The following is a 27,509-nucleotide window of genomic DNA, read 5'->3' as shown; positions in this document are numbered from 1 at the left end:
GACCCAGGGCTTCCCTCTAGGCAGGAAGGGTCTCTGGGTCCTGCAGCTGCAGGATGGCGTCTACCTGGGGTCCGGCTCTGCGGGGGCGCCCCTTGCTGTCAAGGACAGGCCCAAGGTCATCGGCATTTTCCTGGACTATGAGCTGGGGCAGCTTTGCTTCTACCACGCGAGCGACAGGTCCTACCTCCACTCTTTCTCGGAAACCTTTGCTGAGGTGCTGAAGCCCTATTTCCGTGTGGGGCCCGACTGCACCCCTTTGACCTTCACCACTGCCAGTGGGGACTTTGATTGACCTAGTCCTTGTTTATTTTGTTCCCATTGTAAGGGAAGCTGTTGAGGTTGTAAATGTCATGAACTGATAGCCCAGATATTCAAGTCAGGGAAGTTGTGAGTTTCTTGGGAGTTGGGCACATGGGGTTTTTATGGTATTATGATTGGTGACTAATGTATTTCTTTCAACTTACGTACTGTAATATTTCATTGTAATACTTAATCAATTGTAATAAATTGTGATTTTAATGACCGAAGTTATATTTCTTTTTCTCAAGAAGCTGTTATATAGAAAGACAGTGTGCACATTTTGTGACCACTCTAGGATCAGTAGCTTATGTTAAGGTGGGAATTTTGGTCTTTATTCATTCGATTAAGGTTGTATTTTTCTTAGAAAAACTTCATATTCGTTGCATTTTTCTCCAAGATTTTATATTATGATGTATCTCAGTGAATTTCCTAAGTAATGTGTAAGGTTTTTTAATACAGGTGGGTAATATCTACATATAAATACTAAATCAATATCAAAAGGCCAAAAAGACATTTTGAATCAAAAAACAATATATTAGCTGCATTTCCGAAGAAGGTCAGATTTAAAATAGGTCCACAATCACAATACTGCTAATCAGAAAAGGATGTTGCTGTGTTTATGTAAACGATTTTCCTATTCTGCCAATATATGGCATATAGAGAGTTGGATCATCTTGTTAGATCTACGTAATAATTTATATATATTCTACATATTCTATTGCTTTAGCAGCCTTTTTATCAAATCTATATCAAAATATAGTAAGAAACATTTCCTCAGATGAGCTCTTACATGATAACTTATAAATAAATGTAATATAGTTACAATGACTAGAACTCTTGCCTTTATATCTTTATATATCTTTATATCTTTTTTCGGGGGATGGGGGTTTGGTTCACACCCAGCAGCGCTCAGGGGTTACTCCTGGCTCTATGCTCAGAAATCATTCCTGGCATAGCCTGTACATCTTAGCAGTGTTCAGTAGTCCTGTTTTCAGACAGCTTCAAGGATTGTGAAATAACAACTTCCCAAGTAGACCAAATATCATCACTAGTAGCTGAAGTAGTGGAGCAAGCAGTAGACCACAGTCTTATTACAGGTCTGTGGTTGTAGCCTCAGGGACCCATCCAGGAAAGAGTGATGGGTGGGTATGCTGGGTCTTAGCTAATGAAGAGACCTTCAGTGTAATTGATTAGGCAGAGCACTGTGCATACTTGATGGATCCTCCTGTGTAGGGAACCTATCTTCATAATCAAAACCTAGTTTTCACAGTAAAGCAAGTCCCTCTTTCATCATTTAAATGTTGCCCTTCCCTCAAGCCTATAAATGTTGAGAATATGAAGAAATATTACATATACTAGAAATATTGAACTATTTGTAGGAAATACTGTAGAGCAGGTGAAGTGCTTCTTTAATGTGGGTCCTTGAGCAGAAGCCTGACAAATCCGTGAATTCTGTAGTGTATGGCACCAAATGAAAACAAAGAAAACTCTAAACTATTAGGCAGAACTTCAGGTTAGCTCCCTCCTGAGACTAAAAATGGGCCACAATTTTTTTTTCTCTGTCAACCAAGTTTTGTGTGGCTGTGGACAATATATTTTCTCTCTCAATTGTAAATAATTTCTTGATTGGTAGAAAATGACCCTGGTGGTGGGAGTGACACCAGAAAACATTGTGGAAGAAACTGAACTATGAGTAACTTGGTAAATTATAGTGACCCCATTAAGAGTTTAAACAACAGTTAATATAACACAATTTAAAATATTAAAAGTCTGATTATTTTCTTCACATCTCTGTAAATGTTGAGATATATTTGATTATTGTTTTATTGGCACATGTGAAAACATTTTTCCTCTTCTTTGAATTTTCTCAATTGAAAGTTTATTTTTTTAATTTTTTTGGTTTTTTGGCCAAACCCAGTGATGCTCTGGCTATGAGCTCAGAAGTCACTTCTGGATTGGGGGACCATATGGGATGCCAGGGAATCTAACTGCGGTCAGTCCTAGGCTAGTGCTCGCAAGCAGACACTTTACCTCTAGCACCACCATGCCGGCCCTGAAAGTTTATTTTTGTATTAATTTCTTTATTTAAACACCTTGATTACAAACATGATTGTGGTTCAGTTTCAGCCATGTAAAGAACACCCCCCACACACACCAGTGCAACATTCCCACCATCAATGTCCCAAATCTTTCTCCTCCCCACCCACCCAGCCTGTACTTGAGACAGTCTTTCTACTTACCTCATTCATTCCCATTGTTAGGATAGTTCTCAATGTAGTTATTTCTCTAATAGCACCCATCCCTCTTTGTGGTGTGCTTCATGTCATGAGCTGCACCTTCCAGCCCTCATCTCTTTTATCTCTGAGAATTATTGCAAAAATGTCATTCATTTTTCTTAAAACTCATAGATGAGTGAGACTATTCTGTGCCTATTTCTCTCCCTCTGACTAATTTCACTCAGCAAATAGATTCCATGTATATCCATGTATAGGAAAATTTTATGACTTCATCTCTCCTGACAGCTGCATAATATTCCATTGTGTATATGTACCACAATTTCTTTAGCCATTCATCTGTTGAAGGACATCTTGGTTGTTTCCAGAATCTGGCTATGGTAAATAATGCTGCAAGGAATATAGGTGTGAGGAAGGTATTTTTGTATTGTATTTTTGTGTTCCTAGGTTAATCCCTAGGAGTAGTATAACTGGATCGTATGGGAGCTCAATTCCTAGTTTTTGGAGGAATCTCCATATCATTCGATTCAACCAACAATAAATCCTGAACTCAATACTATAATACTGTCACTGCGGTCACCTCACCCATTACCTGTGCGACCTGCTCTTAACTTCTAATCAGATCTTTTATATTAATTTAATAACTTTCTGCCTATAGTAGAAGTTATGCAATTTATGAGCCAATGGAAGCTTGGAATACATAAAATACATTCATTTATGAAGCTCATAAGCTAACCTCTTAGAGTTTTATGGGTGAAACCTGGTAGAAAAAAAATCTCTGAAAGAAACAGCCACTATCATTTGGGAGGCTGTGATCTTCAATCTTTAATTTATTTAAATAACCCATTTTGAAAGATTCCACTCCTTAGAGACTATGCACTGGCAAGAACAAGTTTCACCATGCCTTACCTTTGTGAGATCTTTGATTATATATTTGTGAGAATTTCTTTAAATTTAATAAAAATATAAGAGTAATTCATGAAGATTATTGATCCACGTCTATGTGTGAACTTGAACAGAGAAAATCCTCTTTAATCTTAGAACCCGAATTAATCTTCAGAACTAGAGTATGCATTCTCTGGATCCAAATTCCTTGCTATCCAACACTCACTCTTTTTAGACTATTGCCTAAAATTAAATCTATGAAGAATTTCTATTATGTAAGAAGCCATATTCTGATTTTTGTATGTGTCACTTCCTCCCAATAGAAATATTATTTTAATAGGCCATACCTGGTGGCATCCACGGGTTGCTCCTGGTTACTCCTGGGTCAGCTGCTCAGAAATCACTCCTGGCAGGCTTGGGGACCATATGGGATGCCAGTTATCAAACCCAGGTCTCTCCTTGGTCAGCTGCATGCAAGGCAAATGAACTACTACTGTGCTATCACTCTGGCCACCAAAGAGAAACATTTTATGTGCCTCTGATGTGTGTGTTTCTGATCAACCCCAGCATTGGCTTGGTCATGTCACTCAGATCATTTACCATGTTTAGGTGCTTTTCCAGACAAGGTTATTTTTTGTTTGTAAAGTGGTTTGTTTTGCCTTGATTTGTTTTGAGGCATACCCAGTCATAGAGTGTCTCAGGAGTGTTTTCTATATTCCTTATGGATCAGGTGTAAAGTTAAGCAGTTATAAAAATAGGATATTTCTTCTTGTCATCTCTCTCTCTCTCTCTCTCTCTCTCTCTCTCTCACACACACACACACACACACAGACAGAGTGAGAAATATATACCTGCACTACCATTAATGACAGTGTTTAGTATTGCAATTTTCACATACATGCAGAACTACACACAAGTGGCTTCTTGAAAGTTCCACACTTCTATTCATGCAAGGAATAAAACTCTACAGTGCATTAACTCATAAAACAAATGTATTTAAACTATTATAGATTAAACAAATTAGACTGTGAAGCCAGAGAGATAGTAGAGAGGGCAAGACAACTATGTAATACATAGCCAACCCTGGTCAATCCCTGGCACCACTACATCACGGAGCATTTCCTGAAGGAAAACCTAAACATAGAGCCACTAATACATCCTCAGCATAACTTTTTGGGGCCCAAAAGTCAAAGTAATGAGACAAACAACAAACAAACAAATATAGATAGAAAGTATAATGTGAGGGCCGGCAAGATAGCATGGAGTTAAGGTGTTTGCTTTCCATGTACAAGAACGGTGGTTCGAATTCCGGCATCCTATATGGTCCCCCGTGCCTGCCAGGGGCGATTTCTGAGCGTAGAGCCAGGAGTAACTCCTGAGCACTGCCGGGTTTGACCCAAAAACAAAAAACAAAACAAAACAAAATGCTGAGTGTCCTTAGCTGAGGCTAATAGTTTGGATTCAAGATACTTTCCATGTTAATTTGTTTGATCAATATGGTTTCCTCTTTATTGTTTTTAATTAGTCAGGTGGGTGAATACACTTACAAGTACCTTTGTACTGAACAGGAAGCTGATCCTCTGGGTGACTAGACCCTAATGAAACTATATGAACCCTAATAAAAATATAATGGGAAAAGAAAGGCTGACTGTCACCCCAAAGTTCTCTTCTACTCTGACTAGAGACTTTGCATTTCCCTGTACTGGTACATTACAAAACTTTACCTTCAACAATGAAAGACATATAGCTTATTACAATGAAAATTGCATTGCTATGTTAGTAGAGTTCTCATTTTCCAAGAGTTATAAAAATTTCTAAACTTGGGGCTGGGCGGTAGCGCTAAAGGTAAGGTGCCTGCCTTGCCTGCGCTAACCTTGGACGGACCGCGGTTCGATCCCCCGGTGTCCCATATGGTCCCCCAAGCCAGGAGCAACTTCTGAGCACATAGCCAGGAGTAACCCCTGAGCGTTACTGGGTGTGGCCCAAAAACCAAAAAAAAAAAAAAAAATTTCTAAACTTGTAACAAGGTAGAAAATGACTCATTTTACCAAGTAATTTTCCAAGATTTTATTTTTATACCATAAATAGCAGGGTGTAGCTCTTGATATTAGTTTTAAAATAAAATAAAAGGCAGTTAATATAGATGGTCTTGTGTGAAAAAAGGTGGGCACCAAGCAAAGCAAAAGTATAGTAGTTAGGTCACTTGCCTACACATGTTTAGTCCCTTACACCACATATGGTTCAGCAGGCCCAATAGGAGTAATTTTTAGGTGCAGTACCAAGACTAAGCCATGAGCAGAGTCATGTTTAACCCAATAACAAAATATGGCAATGGCAATAATAACAAAAATATGAATACTACCCCAATTGGTAAAATTGACCCGATAAATACTTGATAGAGTCATATCTTAGCATCAAGAATACTGTCCTTCAGAGGAAGTAAGCTTACCTTTTCAAGACCATGCAAACACATTTGTTCCTCATCACACCTATTACAATGTGTACTTTCATGCTTTTATTTTCTATTATTTATGTATTTATTTATTAGTTTTGGGTTACACCCAGCAGCGCTCAGGGGTTACTCCTGACTCTATGCTCAGAAATCGCTCCTGGCAGACTGGGGGGACCATATGTGATGCTGGGATTCAACCCACCATCCTTCTACAAGCAAGGCAAACAACTTACCTCCATGCTATCTCTTGCACCCACTTTTATAGTTTCTTCTTGTGCTACATACTGGGGCTCTCTCCTCCTTCAGATAAGCCTGCATGCTACTGAATGCATTACTTTCTGTCTCCTTTTCTGTATTTTCCTCTCATTTCCCTTTCTCTGAATGTCTAAATATAGTCTGTTTTACTTCAATGAAAAAAAAATATTGTTCTTGAGGCAAGTTGATTGATTGCACAGTGGTAGGGCATTTGCTTTGCATGCTACTGACCCAGGACAGACCTATTTCAATTCCTGGATATCATATGTCCCCCAAGCCTTCTGGAAGTGATTTCTTAGTGCAGAACCAGGAGTAACCCCTGAGCAAGCCTGCATGTGCCCTCCCCAAAAGAATAATGTTGTTCTTTTTTTTGATGCCCCAAAATATATTTAACCCAGACCTCAGTGGATGTTGCCTTCCCTTGTCCATGTCAGTTTTCATCCCTCCATGTGTATATTTCCTTTAAAATATATGCTTTTTGGTTTTATACTTGATGATATATCAGTTTCAAATAATTTCGTTCCTTTCTTTTTTTTCCTTTTCCTTTTGACTAATACACCAGGAAGAAATCAGGGGTTACACATTTTTTTTGTTCTCAGAAATCCTCCAGCAGGCTCAGGAGACCAAATGGGATGCTGGGAATCCAACCTGGGTCCATCCTATATAAGCCGAGTGCAAGGCAAACATTCAATTGCTGTACTTTTGATTTGGGTCTCAAATAATTTCTTTTAGAAAAAACTGCCTTCCACAGAAACATGAAGAATCCAACTAGAGTATTCAAGAGTCCAGGTAGATTTGATGAAAGGAGGGGCTGGAGGAATAGCACAGGGGTAGGGCATTTGACTTGAAATCGGCCAATGTGGACTTATCCCACTATACTATATGGTCTTCCAATCCTGCTAGGACCAATTTCTGAGCACAAAACCAGTGCCACCGAGATTGGCCCACACCCACTTTCCAATGAAAGGAATAAGATATATTTGATGGAAGGAAAAATAACTTCAGAAACAAGCAATAGCCTAAGGGAGTCAGAGCCTTGGAGCCAATCTTACAAGAGCCTGAAATAAGCTTCTTAAAAGGACAACAAAGTTGTCAGGAGTGTGGCTTTTCCTTATTTTGTATTATTAGTCTTTGCAATATTACCTCTCTCAGAAAAAAAACATTTATGCTTTTGTATGCATATTTAGGTTTCCCTACATTCAATTTTATTAATTGAAAAAATTAATGTGGTCTACTATTTTTTTTCACTCAGTGCTGGTAGGAATGCCATCTAGTCCAGCCTTTATGGAAAACCAAATGGATATTCCTCAAAAATTGAAAATTAAACTCCCATATAATCCAGCTATACCACTCCTATGTATATACCTAGGAAGACAAGAACTCAATATAAAAATGCCTTCTACACATCTTTATTCATTGCAGCACTATTTACAAAAGCTAGAATCTGGTAAAATCCAAGACGCATTTCAACAGATGAATGGCTAAAGAATCTGTGGTACATATACACAATGGAATATTATTCAGCCATTAGGAGAAATAAAGTCATGAAATTTTTCTATATTTTTCTATATGCTGAGTGAAATAAGTCAGTGGGAGGGAGAGAGATGCAGAAAAGTCTCACTCATCTATGGGTATTAAAAAATTAAAAACATCATTGTAATAAAAATTAGAGACAATAAAGATGAGGGCTGCAAGGACTGACTCATGAAATGAACCTCATCACAAAGAGTGATGAGTGCAGTTGGAGAGGATCCTGCACTGACAACCATGGTGTTGGTGGCTGGAGGAGTGCATTGCTTATCTTCAGTGCAGGTAGAGTGTGGGGGAGGAGATAAATGGAGGGCACAGTTGCTGGGGGTGTTATACTGGTAAAGGGGGGGTGTGCTTTTGGTGACTGGAACCCAACTACAAACATTTTTGTGATCATGGTGCTTAGATAGATATATTGTTTAAAAACTTAAGAAAAATTAAATCAACAATTTTATTTTCTCTTCACCCTTATTAAAATGTAAAGTTGTAAACTTTACCTATTTTATTTAAGTATAAAATAGATGAGTGAAGAATTTAAAAATAAATTTTATTAATGACAGGGAAGAGATGATTATTACCAAAGTGAGACCCATATACTAATAATTGACTACTCACATTTACATCGATAAGTTTTTAATTCTAAAATACATTGTATTAAATTTGATTTCATACTTCTAGGATAAGGAACACTTCAGCAAGTGTTAGGTTGTGTGGATTATATGAGGTCTGTAGGAACATATTAATTTGCTGCTTCTCCTTTACCTTTTCCAATGTACCTGACATAGTTTGGTGACTGAATCTAGAGTTTAGAACCAGGTTTCAAAGGTAGAAGGAAGTGAAAACACATGAATGAGGCCACAGGAATTTGCTCAGGGTTAGCACACCATTATTGCTTATTCTATTGCTCTGGAGGTTGATCTGTAGGAAATGACAATTTATAATTAGCTGTAATACTCAATTATCTCTCCACAACTAAAAAGAATATTTGTAATATGGGCGTTATTTTAAATGAATAATATATCATTAAAAGTATGCAAATAATATTTTATATATTAAAATATTGGTATTGTGTTTATAGTTTGCGTTGTACAAACCCTTTTTTACTTTTTTAATTCAATTCAGTTGGCTTTGTGGGATGCAGGGAGCAATGCTAAAGGTTTACTCTAGCTCTAAGCTCAGGGATAACTCCTAGCACGCTCTGGGGAACTTAAAAGAACTCACTTAATATATAGGGGTAAAAAGTTTATTTAATATAAACTTTCAAAAAATAAAATAATATAAAAAATAAAAATAAATAACATGAACTTTTTGGGGCTAAAGCAACAGCACAGCTCTAGAGCCAGGAGTTACCCCTGAGTGCTGCCAGGTGTGGCCAAGAGAAACAAAAACAAACAAACAAAAAAGAACATTCAAAGGACACATATTACTTTTATTATAATTTTGGTCTCCATAATACAGGGATTAGTTGTATATTAGTGGAAAACACAAGAATTATGAATGTTCATAAAATTTGTAGATTAACAAGAAATCAAAGAAACATTTGAGCATTTTTTTTAGTAATTATCAACAATTTTCCTCATATGTGAGACTTTTCTGAGTAAAGTAATTGTTAAAATACTCATCAACATGGGAATTGTAAGATATTACCACTGTGAAATATTGGTGATGCATTAACAAAGAAAAAATAAAAACAACCTATAAATTTCATGGTCCAGAGTGGTAGCACTCACACTTGTTTTACCTTCTCTGAATTTTAGCAAAATGTCTATAATTAAACAGAAGTGATCCCTGAGCAGAGCAAGGAGTAGGCATTGAACACATTTGTATGTGTGCTCAAAACAAAGCAAAAGTTTTACAGGATAACATTTATCATATTGAAATTGAAAAAACAATTCCCAAGTCTTGCATATATGGCTGACTTGGTTTTCTTTATAGCCAAATATACGGCTCATAACCCTGCCCAAAAGTGCACCTAAGAATGGTATAAAAGCAAAGCAAACCAATCCACCATAGGAAAACAAAAACTCTCAGAAGGGAAAGCTTTTGTATATAAGCATCCAGCATATTCAGAAATGACAGGAGTGACATGATATAAACCAGGGTTAACAAATGGTAAGACCAGAAATGCACACAACAGGAGCCAGAGCAATAGCACAGGGAGTGGGGCATTTGCTTTTCATTAGACATATCCAGGTTTGGTCCATAGCATCATATATGGATTACAGAGTTTTCCTAGAGTGATTTCTGAGCTAGGAGTAACACTAGAGAGCAGCCAAGTATGGCTTAAAAAACAAACAAATAAACAAATCCCCACAAAACAAAACATATAAACTATTCCTGTTTAGAGGGTCTAAAATACAAATACATCTTATGACTTGATAAATAATGCAAATTATTCACCTGCTCAATCTTCAAGTAATAATATAATAATGAGGGAGGGGCTGGAAAGATAGCACAGCTTGGGGTATTTGACTCACCCAGGACAGACCAGGGTTAGATTCCTGGCATTCCATATAGTTCTCTGAACCTGCTAGGAGCAATTTCTGAGTGCACAGGCAGGAGTAACCCCTGAGCACCTACATGTGTGGCCCAAAACAAACAAGGAAAAAAGAGTTATTTGTTATTTGGGGTTTTTTGTTTATTTTGTTGGTAGCAGCGCTCAGAGGTGACTCCTGTCTCTGCACTCGGAAATGGCTTCTGTCAGGCATGGGGGACCATATAAGATGCCAAGATTTGAACCAGGGTCCATCCTTTTTGGGTCACATGCAAAGCAAACGCCCTCCCACTATGCTATCACTCCAGCCCCAGGTTTTTTATTTTTTGGTTGTTGTTGTTGTTGTTGTTGTTGAGAGATGATTAATATCTAGAGTTTACACAATCTAGCCCCGAGGTTTTTAGGCATAACAGAATTTGTTTTGCTCAAGTTAACAATAAACCTTGCATCAATGACCCTAATATAAATATCTAGTTTATATTTTAATTAATAAATAAAAATTTAAACAAATAAAAAATAAAACAAAAATAAAAACTAATAAATAACAATCAAACTCAAGGCATCATAAATTATTAGGTAAATTCTAAACACTATACATTAAAAAGACATATGTAGGTAAAATCTCGTGTCATATTAAATACATGTGGAATCTTCTAATTCAAGTTATTTTTTTTTATTTAAACACCTTGATTACATACATGATTGTGTTTGGGTTTCAGTCATGTAAAGAACACCACCCATCACCAGTGCAACATTCCCATCACCCAAGTCCCAAATCTCCCTCCTCCCCACCCGACCCCCGCCTGTACTCTAAACAGGCTCTCCATTTCCCTCATACATTCTCATTATTAGGACAGTTCAAAATGTAGTTATTTCTCTAACTAAACTCATCACTTTTTGTGGTGAGCTTCCTGAGGTGAGCTGGAACTTCTAGCTCTTTTCTCTTTTGTGTCTGAAAATTATTATTGCAAGAATGTCTTTCATTTTTCTTAAAACCCATAGATGATTGAGACCAGTCTGCATTTTTCTCTCTCTCTCTGACTTATTTCACTCAGCATAATAGATTCCGTGTACATCCATGTATAGGAAAATTTCATGATTTCATCTCTCCTGACAGCTGCATAATATTCCATTGTGTATATGTACCACAGTTTCTTTAGCCATTCGTCTGTTGAAGGGCATCTTGGTTGTTTCCAGAGTCTTGCTATGGTAAATAGTGCTGCAATGAATATAGGTGTAAGGAAGGGGTTTTTGTATTGTATTTTTGTGTTCCTAGGGTATATTCCTAGGAGTGGTATAGCTGGATCGTATGGGAGCTCGATTTCCAGTTTTAGGAGGAATCTCCATATCGCTTTCCATAAAGGTTGAACTAGACGGCATGCCCACCAGCAGTGGATAAGAGTTCCTTTCTCCCCACATCCCCGCCAACACTGTTTATTCTCATTCTTTGTGATGTGTGCCATTCTCTGTGGTGTGAGGTGGTATCTCATCGTTGTTTTGATTTGCATCTCCCTGATGATTAGTGATGTGGAGCACTTTTTCATGTGTGTTTTGGCCATCTGTATTTCTTCTTTGTCAAAGTGTCTGTTCATTTCTTCTCCCCATTTTTTGATGGGATTAGATGTTTTTTTCTTGTAAAGTTCTGTCAGTGCCTTGTATATTTTGGAGATTAGCCCCTTATCTGATGGGTGTTGGGTGAATAGTTTCTCCCACTCAGTGGGTGGCTCTTGTATCCTGGGCACTATTTTCTTTGAGGTGCAGAAGCTTCTCAGCTTAATATATTCCCATCTGTTAATCTCTGCTTTCACTTGCTTGGAGAGTGCAGTTTTCTCCTTGAAGATGCCTGTAATGTCCTGGAGTGTTTTGCCTATGTGCTTTTCTATATATCTTATGGTTTTGGGGCTGATATCGAGGTCTTTAATCCATTTGGATTTTACCTTCGTACATGATGTTAGCTGGGGGTCTAAGTTCATTTTTTTGCAAGTGGCTATCCAATTGTGCCAACACTACTTGTTGAAGAGGCTTTCCCTGCTCCATTTAGGATTTCCTGCTCCTTTATCGAAAATTAGGTGATTGTATGTCTGGGGAACATTTTCTGAGTATTCAAGCCTATTCCACTGATCTGAGGGCCTGTCCTTATTCTAATACCATGCTGTTTTGATAACTATTGCCTTGTAGTACAGTTTAAAGTTGGGGAAAGTAATTCCTCCCATATTCTTTTTCCCAATGATTGCTTTAGCTATTCGTGGGTGTTTATTGTTCTAAATGAATTTCAAAAGTGCCTGATCCACTTCTTTGAAGAATGTCATGAGTATCTTTAGAGGGATAGCATTAAATCTGTATAATGCCTTGGGGAGTATTGCCATTTTGATGATGTTAATCCTGCCAATCCATGAGCAGGGTATGCATTTCCATTTCCATGTGTCCTCTCTTATTTCTTGGAGCAGAGTTTTATAGTTTTCTTTGTATAGGTCCTTCACATTTTTAGTCAAATTGATTCCAAGATATTTGAGTTTGTGTGGCACTATTGTGAATGGGGTTGTTTTCTTAATGTCCATTTCATCCTCATTACTATTGGTGTATAGAAAGGCCATTGATTTTTGTGTGTTAATTTTGTAGCCTGCCACCTTGCTGTATGAGTCTATTGTTTCTAGAAGCTTTTTGGTAGAGTCTTTAGGGTTTTCTAAGTAGAGTATCATGTCATCTGCAAACAGTGAGAGCTTGACTAATTCAAGTTATTTTTAACAATTAGTGGAAATAAGGATATCCTCAATCTCAAAAACTATTTTATTTTATTTTGTTTTCATTTGTTAACTGTCCATCCAATTCTACTTGTTACTCTCAAGTTGCAGAAGAAATGACATAGCACATTATATATAAAAAGCAAGAAGTAACCACATAGAGATTTTTGTCTGCTTAAAAATCTCTATTAAGAGACCAAATGAAGACCTTCTGGCCTTCTGGCTCCAGAAGGATCTCTTTCCTTCCTGGGAGCCGAGCTGGGAAGTCCTGCCAGCATGGCGTTTGGCAGCCCTCCGCCATGCCATGGGCCTCTCTAACCAGGCCTAGGAAGGGGTGCAGGACATGGGTCACCCCAGCACCTCTCTACCTCCTTCCTCCGGTACTCCAGGGCTTTGCTTGGCCACATGGCCAGGCAAGACAGCGAGGTGGGTCCCTTGGAGGAGTTTATTGGTTTTCCTAGGCTTTTCCCATTTCCCTCCTGGCTCCAAAGTGAGGGTCTAGGGTGGGGGGCTCTGACCTTCTGGCCTTCTGGCTCCAGAAGGATCTCATTCTTTCCTGGGAGCAGAGCCAGGAGGTCCTGCCAGCATGGTGTTTGGCAGCCCTCCGCCATGCCAAAGGCCTCTGTAACCAGGCCTAGGAAGGGATGCAGGACATGGATCACCCCAGCACCTCTTTACCCCCTTCCTCCGGTATTCCAGGGCTTTGCCTGGCCACATGGCTGGAAAAGGCAGCGAGGTGGGTCCCTTGGAGGAGTTCCTAGGTGTGAATAGCAGCACAATAGGTTCTGACATTAGGACTTACCAAGGTACTTTGCTTATTAAACCTGTTCATTGTGAAACCACACGGGGGCCAGGAACTTTATGAGAAATATATGGATATTATTGTTTGTCATTATCTGAACGCTGTTCAGGTGCTGGTTTTATTCCTTTACTCCGTCACTCCCATCTCTTGTTACCCCACATGTAACCATTTTTCTGTACTAAGAATTTTTGTTTTGGCCAACATGGATTACATATCTTTCACAGTAATTTTTTTGGTGGAGTTTGAAGCTTCAGCAAGTAACGTATCACGGCAAGGTTCCATGCTGTAGGCTTTTTGGCCAAGATAAGGTGAAGACGCAGCCTCGGCTGCCCCCCACAGTCTTTTCTCTCCTTCCTCCCTGTTTCCAGGGTTATTCATGGACAACTGCTCAGGGTCCCAGCAAGTGAGTTCCGGTGAGGTGCAATTTAAAAGAGACCCCAGGCTTCTTTGTTCCTGCAAGGGGCTATGAAGGGACTGCTGAACTTTCAACTTCCAGCAGTTAGAAAGCAAACGCCTCTCGGGGAGTCAGAAGCTTCAGCAGGCAACAAGGGGAGGACATGGCTCCATGCTCTCTTCGCTTGTCCAAATCACAGACCAAAGTGGTGTCTCGGAAACACCCCCCACCCTCTTGACTATTTTTAAAACATAAAAGGGTCACGTGTATCTCCTTTGTATATCTCAAATGTATTACCTTAACATCTATAACTCTTTTCGAATATCCTCATATAGTGACAATTTTGATTACTGGATTTGTTATTTGATTGTTTGATTTTCCTCCTTTGAGATCTGGTAGAAGAGTCTCTCTGTTTAAATTTCATGTATGTTCCAAGTTACGGAGAATGTTGGATTTTATTCGTCGGCCCCAGATGCACCAACAATATCTTGTGGCATTGCTTCTCTTTTGCATAGGCACATTAAAATGGGAAAATAATACATATGCAAACAAGTTCTTATCTAATAGAGATGGGAACACAAATTTGGTAATGTAATTAGGCCTTTTACTCTGAACATTGGCATAATGATTTGGCTCAGGCCTCAGAAGAATGGGCATCGCCCACACACACCTGAACAATGGATACCATCTATGGAAACAACCACAATTGTCTATAACATTACCAGGATCCAAGCCTCTACCAGGGAAGACCTACCACTGCTTTGGCATTGACTTACTCCAAGAGTGCTCCCAACACCCAGACAACTCAGCAACAGTCTGCATGCAGGGCAGATAGTTCCACATTGAATGGTATGCTGAAACTAGAGGATGCTCCACATCAGCCTGACATCGATGAAAGAAATGCACAGAATCCAGAGTCTTTAAATATAAGAATCTGATACCAACAATAGCTAAAGTGTGAAGCATAACAAGCATAACATAACACTTCTCACATAAATGTGTATAAATTCCTGAACTTCCAGGTTTCAGCCTCAAGAATCCTGAAGTACTTGTACATAGTGTTTTTGTGTTCCAGACACACACTGGGGCTAGTTAATCAAATAATCAATACTATTGGATGACTGGAATAGTAAAAAAGAAACCTAACTCAATTAGCTTAATGATATAATTGATCTGGTCAGGGATAGTTCAAAAAACTGAGTGAAGGTTTTCCTTGTAGGAGATCAGATTTAATGCCAGCACTGCACATTCCCATTGGCATGTGGAGAGTGATACCAAATACAGAGACACACTTAGCCTAAATCAAAAATAGAAAAATCACACAATTATCTACTTTGAATCTTCTGCACTAGGAAGCGATTGGAAAAACAGGTACTTTTGACTCCTGCTTGGATATCAACGCAAATGTATCTGAAATTGAATTATATTTTTTAAATATGGAAAGTTTCATGAATTTGCGTATCATCCTTGCACAGGGGCCATGCTAATTTTCTCTGTATAGTTACAACTTTAGTATATGTTGAATCATATTTTTTATTGTTTTGGTGCCACACCCGGTGACACTCAGGGTTTACTCCTGGATATGCTCTCAGAAATCGCTCCTGGCTTGGAGGAACTTATGGGATGCCAGGGGATCAAACTATGATTAGTCCTAGGCTAGCCTGGGCAAGGCAGATGCTATACCACTTACACCACTCCTCCAGAACCATGAAATTAAATCATATTTTAAGTAACTGAATAAGAGATGAGGAAGCTGATTATATTTCTTTTTCTTTGCATATTACTTTGATTCTTGGCAATAGAATTGGAAATATCCTTGAAATATTATTGACACAGAACTGATTTATAGATTTTATTAGAACAGGCTTTTGCTCACACATTTATGCGTCCCTAAATGAGATCACTGAAGAGGTTAGACTCTGCAGGGGTCCTCAAACTTTATAAACAGGGGGCCAGTTCACTGTCCTTCAGACTGTTGGAGGGAGGGCCAGATTAAAGTAAAAACAAAAATTATGAACAAATTTCTATGCACACTGCATATATCTTATTTAGAAGTAAAGAAACAAAATGGGAATAAATACAATATGTGGCCAGTGGGCCGTAGTTTGAAGACCCCTGCTAGAGGATGGGCCCAAAACAGGGTTATGGGTACAGCAGTGACAATTTTATAGGACTGTGCTCAAGATTTCTCTTGTTTGGACTGCTTAAAGCTTTCAAATGAGTAAAATCAAAGAATAATACAAAGGCTTTCAAGTGTGTCCATAAGAAAGGAGCTAAATTAATATTGCAACATCTATAGGACTGTGGAGAAAATTTGGTCATTTTAAAATCTCATATATGATCTACTGATTAAACTTCTTATGAAGTGACCATGATTTACCAAGTTGGCCATGGCTGAGTTTGTGACACATGGATTTTTTTTATCAACCCCATGATCATCTTCATGTGCTGTTGCTCAAGTTATTACCATGAGCTAGAGGAAAAATATCATCCATGGGCTGACTGCAGTACTGAGACTCAGAGAAGGTGAAACTCTGGCCATTTTGCTCTTCCCTAGAGAGTTAATCAGAAGTCCCACCTGATAATTTGGAATGTTGTTTGTTTTTATTTGGTGCCACACCCTACAGTAATCAGGCTTTTTGCAGGCTTTGTGTTCAAGTTTCACTTCTGGGAAGCACCTTACTTATTGAACTGACTTTCTGCCCAAGAGCCCATATTTTTAATGCATGTACTATATCTCTAAATTTAATAAGTACGGACATGAAGGACAGGGCCACAGTTAAGGAAGGACTTACTTTACTGTGAAAACCAGATTTTTATTAAGAAAATGGGTTTCCTGCAAGTGAAGCTAAATCAAATATGCAAAGAACTTTGCCTAATCAATCCCTCTGAAAATCCAATCATCAGCCGAGTCCCACCCTACCCACCCATCACTCTTTTCTGGGTGGGTCCCGAAGACTACACCCACAGACCTATATAAAGACTGTGGTCACTGCTGGCTTACAATTTGCTCTGCTGTGCCAGGCTGAAGGACATTCCTCCAAGGAAAGTTAGCTCAGGACCAGCACCTAAAGAATCCCCAGGAAGAAGCCAAGACCTAGGTGAGAAGGGATCAATGCAAAAAAGGGACTTAAAGAGTTGGGGATGCACAGAGCAATGTTTTTTTTGGGGGGGGGGCGCACACTATGACGCTCAGGGATTATTCCTGGCTATGCGCTCAGAAGTCGCTCCTGGCTTGGGGGACCATATGGGACACCGGGAATCGAACCACGGTCCGTCCTAGGCTAGCTCTTGCAAGGCAGACACCTATAGCGCCACCGTACCGGCTCCAGAGCAATGGTTTTAGGAATAGGTGCTTCTTATGAGGTCAGAGGAGGTCTCCCCTTTGACCATAATGCCCGAAGTGTGCAGGATCTAGAGGGCACTTCTTAACGATCTTCATTTTACTGAGTCCAAACTAAGTTCCCATTCCTCTGATTGAAATTGAGTGATTTCTTCTGTGGGTAGTATGTGCTTATGAAGATTCTCACTTTAATAACATGCACTAATGTATAAAGCCGTTGAGTGGATTTGACCTATGTTGGTTAGAGACTGGGAATGGTGTCCTTGAGAGGAAAGCCTAGGAGTGACATAATGTGCTAGTGAGCTTGTCTGATACAGTGCTGATGCTTTCAAACCTGTAGAAATCATTATTTGCAGGGGCCCATTTATCTTCTAGAACTCAAGACTATTGTGGTTGTGCAGCATCACACAGGATATCTTGGCTACATATCAACCATCTGAGAGAAGTGACTGAGGTGAGCTTCCACTGTACTATGGGGAGCTGTCGTGGTCAGAGAGACCACTGAGGTACTGGGAGAAAGACACATAGGAAGTGGGGGACAGGACTGAGTTTGTGTTTTCTTTCTGGCAGGAGAGAGCCTAGACTCAGCATTGGAGGTGCCGACTCCACGGCTGAGGATGGAGTTGTCAGCAGGCCTGGCCAAACTGCAGGCAGAGGTCATGTGCCCCGTGTGCCTGGACTACCTCAAGGACCCGGTGACCCTGGACTGCGGACACAACTTCTGTGGCGCCTGCATCGAGAATTCCTGGAAGGAGGTGGAGGGCACGTTCCCTTGCCCACTGTGCAGGCAGCCCCGCCTGAGAAGGAGCGTCAGTGCCAACCCGCAGCTGGCAAGGCTGGTGGAGCTGGCCCAGCTCCTGCAGGGCTCCAGGCCCCTTGCAGGCGAGGAGGCGCAGGCAGAGGCGCGCAGCTGTGCGGAGCACCAGCAGGAGCTGAGCCTCTTCTGCGAGGACCACCAGGAGCTGCTGTGCCCGCGCTGCGCTCAGAGCGCGGCCCACCAGGGCCACCGCGTGGCGACGGTGCAGGAGGCCGCGCGCCGGCACCGCCAGAGGCTCGGCGGCTACATCGGGCCCCTCAAGAAGCGCCTGGCCCAGGTGCAGAAGATGACGGTGGCGCAGGACAGGACCCTGCGGCAGCTGCGGGAGGACGTGGACCGGCAGAAGCGGCGGCTGGCGTCGGAGTTCGAGCAGCTCGCGGAGTTGGTGGAGCGCCAGCAGGACGCCGCGCTGGGCAGGCTGGCCGAGGAAGACAAGCGCCTGCAGAGGCAGCTCAGCGCCAACATCGCCGCCTACTCGGACCACATCGCCCGGCTCAAGGGCCTCATGAAGGAGGTGGCGGAGCGCAGCGTCCTGTCCGAGGAGATGCTGCTCGCGGGCCTCGGGGGCGTCGTGCGGCGCTGCGAGGACCTGCAGCCCCCGGCCGTGGCGCCCCTGAGCTGCAGGCGCCCCGACTACAGCCTCCCCCCTCTGTGCTCTGCGCTGAGCAACCTCATCCGCAGGTTCCGCGAGCCCGTGAGCCTGGACCCCCGAACGGCTCAACCCAGTCTGCGCGTGTCCGAGGAAGGAAAGTCCGTGTCCTGGGTGCCCAAAAGGCTCAGATCGCAGACGAGCGCCAAGTCCGGAGGCAGCAGCGCCGAGCTGGTGGTCCTGGGCCGCGAAGGCTTCGCCTGTGGCCGACACTACTGGGAGGTGCAAGTGGCCGACAAGCCCGAGTGGGCTGTGGGCGTGTGCACAGATGCCCCTTGCAGCGAGGCCCAGGGCTTCCCGCCACGCAGGAAGGGACTCTGGGTCCTGCAGCTGCAGGATGGCGTCTACCTGGGGGCCGGCTCTGCGGGGGTGCCCCTGGCTCTCAAGGACAGGCCCAAGGTCATCGGCATTTTCCTGGACTATGAGCTGGGCCAGCTTTGCTTCTACAACGCGAGCGACAGGTCCTATGTCCACTCTTTCTCGGAGACCTTTGCTGAGGTGCTGAAGCCCTACTTCCGTGTGGGGCCCGACTGCACCCCTCTCACCCTGAGCACTGGGAGTGGGGACCTGGACTGACCTGGTCCTTTTTTTTCTCCTTGCTGTAAGGGAAGTTATTGAGTTTGTAAATGTCATGGACTGGTTGCCCAGATATTCATCTCAAGGAAGTTGTGAGTTCTGGTGGTGGGAGTTTGGGACATGGCGTTGTTGTGGTTGTTGTGTATGTAAATATTTTAAGGGATTATTATGTTAGTGACCCTAACCTGATCGGTGATTGTGCCCTACCATAGGGTGTGACCTGGCATTCTGCCCCCACCCTAGGGTAGTACCTGATTCTGCTTCCACCATTGGGTGGTACCTGATTCTGGGGGATAAAAACAAGGGTCTGTGGAAGGCGAGAGGCTTTGGACTTCTTATCATAGAGAAAATGAACAATGTCTTCCAAATACACAAGCTTAGCTACCCATTCCTTGTCCAACTGGGGCTGTACAAAGTCAGAGTTCTGCTCTCACAGGAACTGCACTACTTCTTCCCACTTGCCAACAAGGCGAGAGAGCACCCTTCCCCTGAACAACCACTTCACTTCTTCTTGGAGAAGATGCTAGTAGTGGGCATTCATACTCTCACCCAGGGTGGTGAATAGCCTGAATTTGATCACAATTGTGAATTTCACAAATTATCTTTACTGTGTCATCTGTCACAGAGTTTAGTTCAGTATCGAGGTTTTTTTTTTTTAATCCATTCTATCATACAATGAGTGGATACAATGTAAGGGTTAGCAACTTCTGTTTCTTGTGACTACACAAAAACACTGAATCATGCACAGTGCATCATCTCTACATACACATCAGATTATTATTCTGAGTGAAATGAGTCAGAAGGAGAGGTGTAGACACAGAATAATCATTTTTGGCATATAAGAATAGTAAATGACAATATGGTAATAATATCTAGAAAAAATAGGGATGAGGGACAGGAGAAGTAGTCCATGATAGGAAGCTTGCCATTAAAAGTGGCGAGTTCAGTTAGAATAGAGAAAGGTACATTATGACATTGATAGTTGAAACTTATCACTCTGGACAAGAGATGGATGCTGAAAATGGATAAGTGTCATGCATGGTACCTTTAATCAACAATATTGCAAACCATTGTGTCATAAAGGAAGAGAGATAGAGAGAAAAAATGCAAAATGCCTGCCCCTGACATAGGCAGAGGAGGGGGAAGGGGAAGGGAACAAGGGGTTGTTGGTGGTGGGGAAAGTGCACTAGTGAAGGGTGGTGTACATTCTATGATTGAAATGCAAGTATAAATAATTGGTAACAAATATGCTTAAAAATTATTTTAAAAATGTGTCAGGTACTCTATCATAATCCCTTTATGATATGATATCATACGCCTTTAACAAAGTGCTGTTTTTATTTTTGTGTGTATTTTAGTTTGGTTTCTTGCAGCACACACTAAAGTGTCAGTAGATTTTTTTTTTCCTTTCAGTGAAATCACTACTTTTCTCTGGAACACTCTTCTTGCTTTTAAAGATTGTTAAAAGGTTTTTCTCTTTTACCTGTTTCATTTCCATATTGTAGGGTTTCAAATTTTCAGCACATTTTGGTTATCAAGAGGAAACGTTTTGAAACGTTTGCTTCCTTATTATCAGAAATCAAAGCATTTTTCCTCGAGAAGGGTGTTCTCTATCCAGAATTAACAAATGATCAGTGGATTCAAAAACTGTATTTCATGGTGGGTGTTACTTTACATCTAAATCAGCTTAATCATAAACTACAGGGGAAAGGAAACATGCTTTTTTTGATGTTAGAAAACGTTATTTCATTTGAAAACAAATTATCTGTTTTTGCTCAAGATTTTGACAGAGAAACTTTGATTCACTTTCCAAGGCTGTTGAAACATCGCCAAGAAAATAATTCTGATATTGACATTACCTATTTTAAAACAGCACGTTTAAATATGAAGGAAGCTTTTCTCAAGAGGTTTCAGGATTTCAGAAACAGCAAAGCGACATTTACCTTTGTTAAAAAAAACCTCTGGATGCCACTGTAACAGAATTAATTTTTTCTCCCTTTAATATCGACATTGGCAAATTTGAAATGCAATTGTTGGGTTTAAAAAACAAAGAACTGTGGAGCTCGAAATTGGAATGCCTTTGTGCTAATTTAGAAAGATTGGAGAAACACAAATGTGAACTTAGTTCACAGCACGAGTGGTCTGCTTCGAAAGAACTGGAGAAGGAAGATATGTTGATTTTTAACACCTGGAATAGTATTCCTGACTCATATAATCAACTAAAAAAAGCTAGTGTTTGCTGTTCTTTCCTCTGTTCGGGTCTACTTATTTATGCAAAAATCATTTTCAAGCATGATCTTATCAAGAGTAAACTCGAGAAATTGTCTCATCGATGAGAACCTGGAATCGTGCCTAAAAATGAAAAACAACAACAGTACAAACCTGACTTACTCAAACTATCCAAGTAAATGCAAGGCCAATGCTCACATTAGTGTTTTGTGGATTTTGTCAGTCATTGTCAGGATGTAATTTTCTCGTCATTGTAAAGGCAAATTTTAAATTTAAATTTAAAAAAAATTAAATTACAATTAAAAATATTGTAAAGGCAAAATTTTATGTTATCGATAAATAATATCATTCTAATATTTTTATTTTATTGTGCTATTTGTATCCTCCCAACCTATGTGGATATTTGCATGCCTAATATTCTCAATAAAAACTTATTGAAACACTAAAAACAGCGTACCATTCTATGCATTTTCGGTTTTCAAAATGTGGCTCTCAAAATAAATTTCAATCGTGGTTTTGGCGAGATTTTTCTCAGTTGAAAAAAACGGCTGCTCACCACTGGACTAGGGCAATGAAGCACATTCTTATGCAATTGTGCATCTTATCTCCTGTTAGCCATCTTTCCTTTGGGGGGCTCCATGCGGCCCCAAGATCCAAAAGCCAGGGAGCCGAGCCGGGCCAAGAGACGAACGGCCAAAAGGGCCGAATCCCCTTCGTTCCAGGCTTATCTAACTTTTTTTCAAACCCCTCCCAGGAATGGGAGGTCTTGCAGGTAGTTACACCTATTATCCGGTTCCCAAGACCCCTCCCAGATATGGGTGGGTCTTAGGGTCTTTGCACCCAACTTCAGGGTTTTAGCTAGGTACACCAACAACAGTTCACCAATTTATTACTATGTTTTATTCACCCATACATTCATGATTATGGTGATTCCCAGGTACAATGTAGTTCATAAATTTCAGAGGCAGGGAGAAGTTTTGAGTAATTTTTTCCACAATTAAATGATGTTATCTGGTCACATTTTATGTCCATCCAGGATTCCAAATCAGGAAGTCATTTAAACAAAAGTGTTCAGGACTTACGTTTCTCTGATGGAAAATTCCACCCCCATAAATGTATCTCCTAACACTAGGAGTTATTGGAGCTCTTAGCACAGAGGCATCTGTGTAACATCTGTCTATCCCCATTCCCTGAATTAATTTTTCAGTACTGAACTGTCTTCAGAAATAGAGAATATCCTGGTGATACTGAGGCTGAATCTTCATATATGCCTTAGCTACTAATGTCATTTTTAAAATTTTCGAATTCTGGTCCCGGGACGTTGGTCTGCGCCCTGGGTCGGTGGCGCCAGGCCTTGCCGCTCACACCCATGAGGAGTCGCAAGGTGGGCCAGGCGGCCGGGGGAGCTGGGGGCGGTGTCTGCCCGGGGGGGGGGGGGAGGGGGGGGCGACCCGGGACCTGGCCCGGCCCCGCCCACAGCTGCACCCCAGGGACCCCCTCAAGCACCACCCACAGTTGCACCCTGGGGACCCCCCAGCACCATCCACAGCTGCACCCAGGGGACCCCCCCAGCACCCCCACAGCTGCACACCAGGGACCTCCCAGAACCTCCCACAGCTGTACCCAGGGAACCCCTAGCACTACCCACAGTTGCACCCCGGAGGGCTCACAGCATCACCCATAGCTGCACCCAGGGGAAGCCACCCCAGCACTACCCACAGCTGCATCCCAGGGTCTCCCAGACCCACCCACAGCTTTTTTTGGGGGGGGGTTTTGGGTTTTTGGCCACACCCGGTAACGCTCAGGGGTTACTCCTGGCTATGCGCTCAGAAGTTGCTCCTGGCTTGGGGGACCACATGGGACGCCGGGGGGATCGAACTGTGGTCCGTCCAAGGCTAGCGCAGGCAAGGCAGGCACTTTACCTCTTGCGCCACCGCCCGGCCCCCCACCCACAGCTTTACCCCGGCTCGCATCAGAGGATCCGACCTGGTCTTCCTTCCACGCTAGGAAGGGGCCCACCTTTGGACCCCCTTTCCCTGCCTTGGGACTCAGTTGGTCGCTGTGCCATCCCTTTACATGCTTGTGGCCCCTTCTGCAGGAGACACCTTGTCGCTCCCTCTGCCCTGGGTGCCCCACCGTTTTCAGCCTGGCTGTGTCTGTGCCCTGAGCAGAAGGCCTCTCCGGGGTGGGGCGCTGCGCGAATTGGAAGGGACACCCTTTATTCCTGCTACCTTGTGGGCCACGGCAGCCATTAGTGGGGGTCCCCTGCCATGTCTGGTTGTCTGAGCCCAGGGTGCTGCTGCATCCTGGTGACCAGCCCCTGGTGTCCACCGCTGCTCTAGCTCGCAGTTGGCCTGCGGGCATCTGCATGGCTCTGTGCCCGAAGCTGTTCTGCCAGGTTGTCCAGCTCCTGGGACATCCCCAGCGCTGACACCTGCAGGCCGGGATGCCAGCCCCACCTAGTCCGGCCGCACTCCCAAGAGGTTCAAGGTTGACCGAGGACACCAGGGCAAGGCCCAGCTGCAGCGGGTCGCCCGGAAGAGCCCCGGCACCCCCCGAGTGACCCCCAAGGCCTGCTGCAGCTCAGAACACCGAGATCTCCCCAAAGGTGGAAATGGGGCTGTGGCCGGGGCCACTGGCATGTTCCCGGAGCTGGGAGCAGAGAGCCAGGCCCTGTTCAGGGCAAGCAGGGGACCCAGCCACCCCTGGTGCACCTGGACCCTGACGTGTATCTAGACGATAGTAGCCAGCCACTCCCCGTCAGCTGCTTCTTCGGCAATGTGGAGCTCATGCAGGACCTGCCCCCTGCGTCCTCCGCATGCCCGTCCATGAGCAGAAGGGAGTTCCGGAAGCTGCACTTCCGGGCCAAGGATGATAACGAGGAGGATGAAGATGCTGCCGAGATGTAGGGGCTGAAGGTGGCCCTCCCACTCGGCGCCCCGCAGCTGCTGGGGCCAGCCCCCCACCTCGGGCACTTGGGGTGGGAGTGGCAGACACAGAAGTGACCTGTTTTGTTGACCAAGCTCGTTCCCTGTTGTCCAGATCAGTTGGGATTAACTCGGTGTTTTGTTCTTAGAGAACCTTATTTCTGTATATGTGGTTCCCGTTTGCCTTGGGAATATCCCCCAGTTTAAGGGGGGAGAGGGATAAAAGTCTATTTTAGGAAAAAAAAATTCGAATTCTATTCCCAGAATAGGTCATGTGTGACTTAGTGTATCATTCATTGCATGAAACCTTACGCAAACTAGTGCTTTATTAGATTTCTAAAAAGGAAATTAGTGTATAATTCATGAATATTTTCCAGATTATTAATTATCTTTCTTTCAAAAGTTTTAGAATAGTGGTTTTATTCTTTTTAGGAAACTGTAGGTCTAACTTCTATACATATGTATACATAAATACACACATATACATATTTATGTATGGATACATATGTATGTGTGTGTATATATGCATGTATATACATGTATATAGGTATATATACATATGTGTATATATCATAGGGACCATATTGGATGCTGGGGATCTAACCCTACTAGGCCACTTGCAAGGACAATACCCTACCAATTCTGCTTTCACTCCAGCTACTCTTATTTAAATTTTTACAGATGGGATTTTGTTTCTCTGATTGGAACTATGATATGTCACTTAGCTCATTTTATTTAACCTTTGAACACGCAAAGCATAGCTATGGTTTCTAGTTTAAGTCATCTCTAAGTGTTAGCAGTTAGAATCTTCTAAGTGCGATTGTACCTATATTAAAAAGGACCTGGCTGTCCCTAGCTTAACAAGCTATAGTAGGTTCCTTCCAATGCGAGTAAGAGGGCTTTGTGGAACATATGGGAGGAGAAATCAAGCAAATTGGATCCAAACTTGCTTTACAGAGGAAAATTAACTTGTCTCTAGATTCTAGACAGCATCTCTCTGGCTTTTAGAAACAAAAAAATTCTATCACTAGTTTGCATATGTAATGTTTTATTTTATATCATGATGTTTTTGATTCATTTTAGGTGTTGAAGGTTATTAGGTGAAGAGGAGAGAAGAGAAGTAATAGTAGTAATATGGGGTTCTGCCACTTTCTCTCTATCTCTTTGGGCCAGCCGCAGAAATGCCAAATTTGAATCAAGGACTGAGAGCGTCTCCCAAGAGCACATATGCATTATAGGAAGCAGATCTCTCTAGCTTCATATTGCAGCCATTAATATATACATGAATGTCACATGATCTACTTGCCAGCAAATAAATTTAGCCACCTGAAGTCTCAGTGGGCTGTGGAATGTAGAGAAGGACCTAATTATTGAAATGAAAGAAAATTATTCTTGAGGAGAGAACTAGTGAATGTATAAGTTATTTTAGTCCTACTTCACTTTTTAAAGGTAGCAATCAGTCTGATACTTTATTCAAAAAATGAATGAAGAATTTATTTATAGAAACAAGCATTATTAACTTATTTTTCTTATAATTTTGATTTGTGGGACTCACGAAGATTAACATAGGGGATGAAACTTGTAAGATATGCAAAGGGACTCCCTGTAAATTCATCTTAATGTGATAAAATTCTACACAAATAGGTAACTATATAATTTCCCTAAGTACGATACAAATTTGAACCGTGAAGACAAAACTTTCCAATATATACATAACATATTAATTTTAAGTGACAATGAATTGTTCATACAGTGAGTATATAAGCCTGGTTATGAATAAAATGAATTTTTCTTGGTCACTAATATCACATTTTATTAGAATAGAGGACACAATGGATTTGGAATGAAAAACAGTTGCAAAAATATATCTGTAAAAACACCACAATAATACACACACATGTTATTTGTGTGAGGCAAATACCTGTGGTACAAGGTCCACATATTTAAAAACCACAGCACAGCAACGCCATGTCCAAAACTCCCACCACCAGAAACTCACAACTTCCTTGAGATGAATATCTGGGCAACCAGTGAATGATATTTACAAACTCAACAGCTTCCCTGAGAGCAGGGGAGAAAAACTAGGACCAGGTCAGTCTTGGTCCCAACTCCCAGAGCTTAGCATCAGAGGGGTGCAGTCGAGCCCCACACGGAAGTAGGGCTTCAGCACCTCAGCAAAGGTCTCCGAGAAAGAGTGAAGGTAGGACCTGTCGCTCGCATTGTAGAAGCAAAGCTGGCCCAGCTCATAGTCCAGGAAAATGCCGATGACCTTGGGCCTGTCCTTGACAGCAAGGGGCGCCCCCGCAGAGCCGGCCCCCAGGAAGACGCCATCCTGCAGCTGCAGGACCCAGAGACCCTTCCTGCCTGGCGGGAAGCCCTGGGCCTGGCTGCAAGGGGCGTCTGTGCACACGCCCACGGCCCACTCGGGCTTGTCGCCCACCTGCACTTCCCAAGTAGTGGCGGCCACAGGCGAAGCCTTCGCGGCCCAGGACCACCAGCTCGGCGCTGCTGCCCCGGGCCTGCCCTCTGGGCCTGCTCTTTGGGGCTCCCGGGCACCCAGGACGCAGAACTTGCCGTCCTCAGACACGCGCAGACTGGGGTGAGCCCTTTGGGGGTCCAGGCTCACGGGCTCCCGGAACCTGCGGATGAGGTTGCTCAGCGCAGAGCACAGAGGGGGGAGGCTGTAGTCGGGGCGCCTGCAGCTCAGGGGCGCCACGGCCGGGGGCTGCAGGTCCTCGCAGCGCCGCACGACGCCCCCGAGGCCCGCGAGCAGCATCTCCTCGGACATTGACGCTGCGCTCCGCCACCTCCTTCATGAGGCCCTTGAGCCGGGCGATGTGGTACGAGTAGGCGGCGATGTTGGCGCTGAGCTGCCTCTGCA

General features: G+C 42.5%; 1 protein-coding gene and 1 pseudogene across 1 annotated transcript in view; one reads left to right on the top strand and one right to left on the bottom strand.

Annotated features, from left to right (window-relative positions):
- LOC126004405 (tripartite motif-containing protein 75-like) overlaps positions 1-27,509 on the top strand; it is a 96,828-nt gene that overhangs the window by 27,529 nt on the left and 41,790 nt on the right. The gene's annotated exons all lie outside the window — the stretch shown is intronic.
- LOC126004754 (uncharacterized) lies at positions 15,518-15,617 on the bottom strand (annotated as a pseudogene).

This window comes from Suncus etruscus, chromosome 3, assembly GCF_024139225.1.
Source record: "Suncus etruscus isolate mSunEtr1 chromosome 3, mSunEtr1.pri.cur, whole genome shotgun sequence".
In the NCBI taxonomy this organism is placed as follows: Eukaryota; Metazoa; Chordata; class Mammalia; order Eulipotyphla; family Soricidae; genus Suncus; species Suncus etruscus.
Note: the sequence above shows the minus strand (reverse complement) of the source record. Positions and strands in the feature narration are given on the sequence as shown.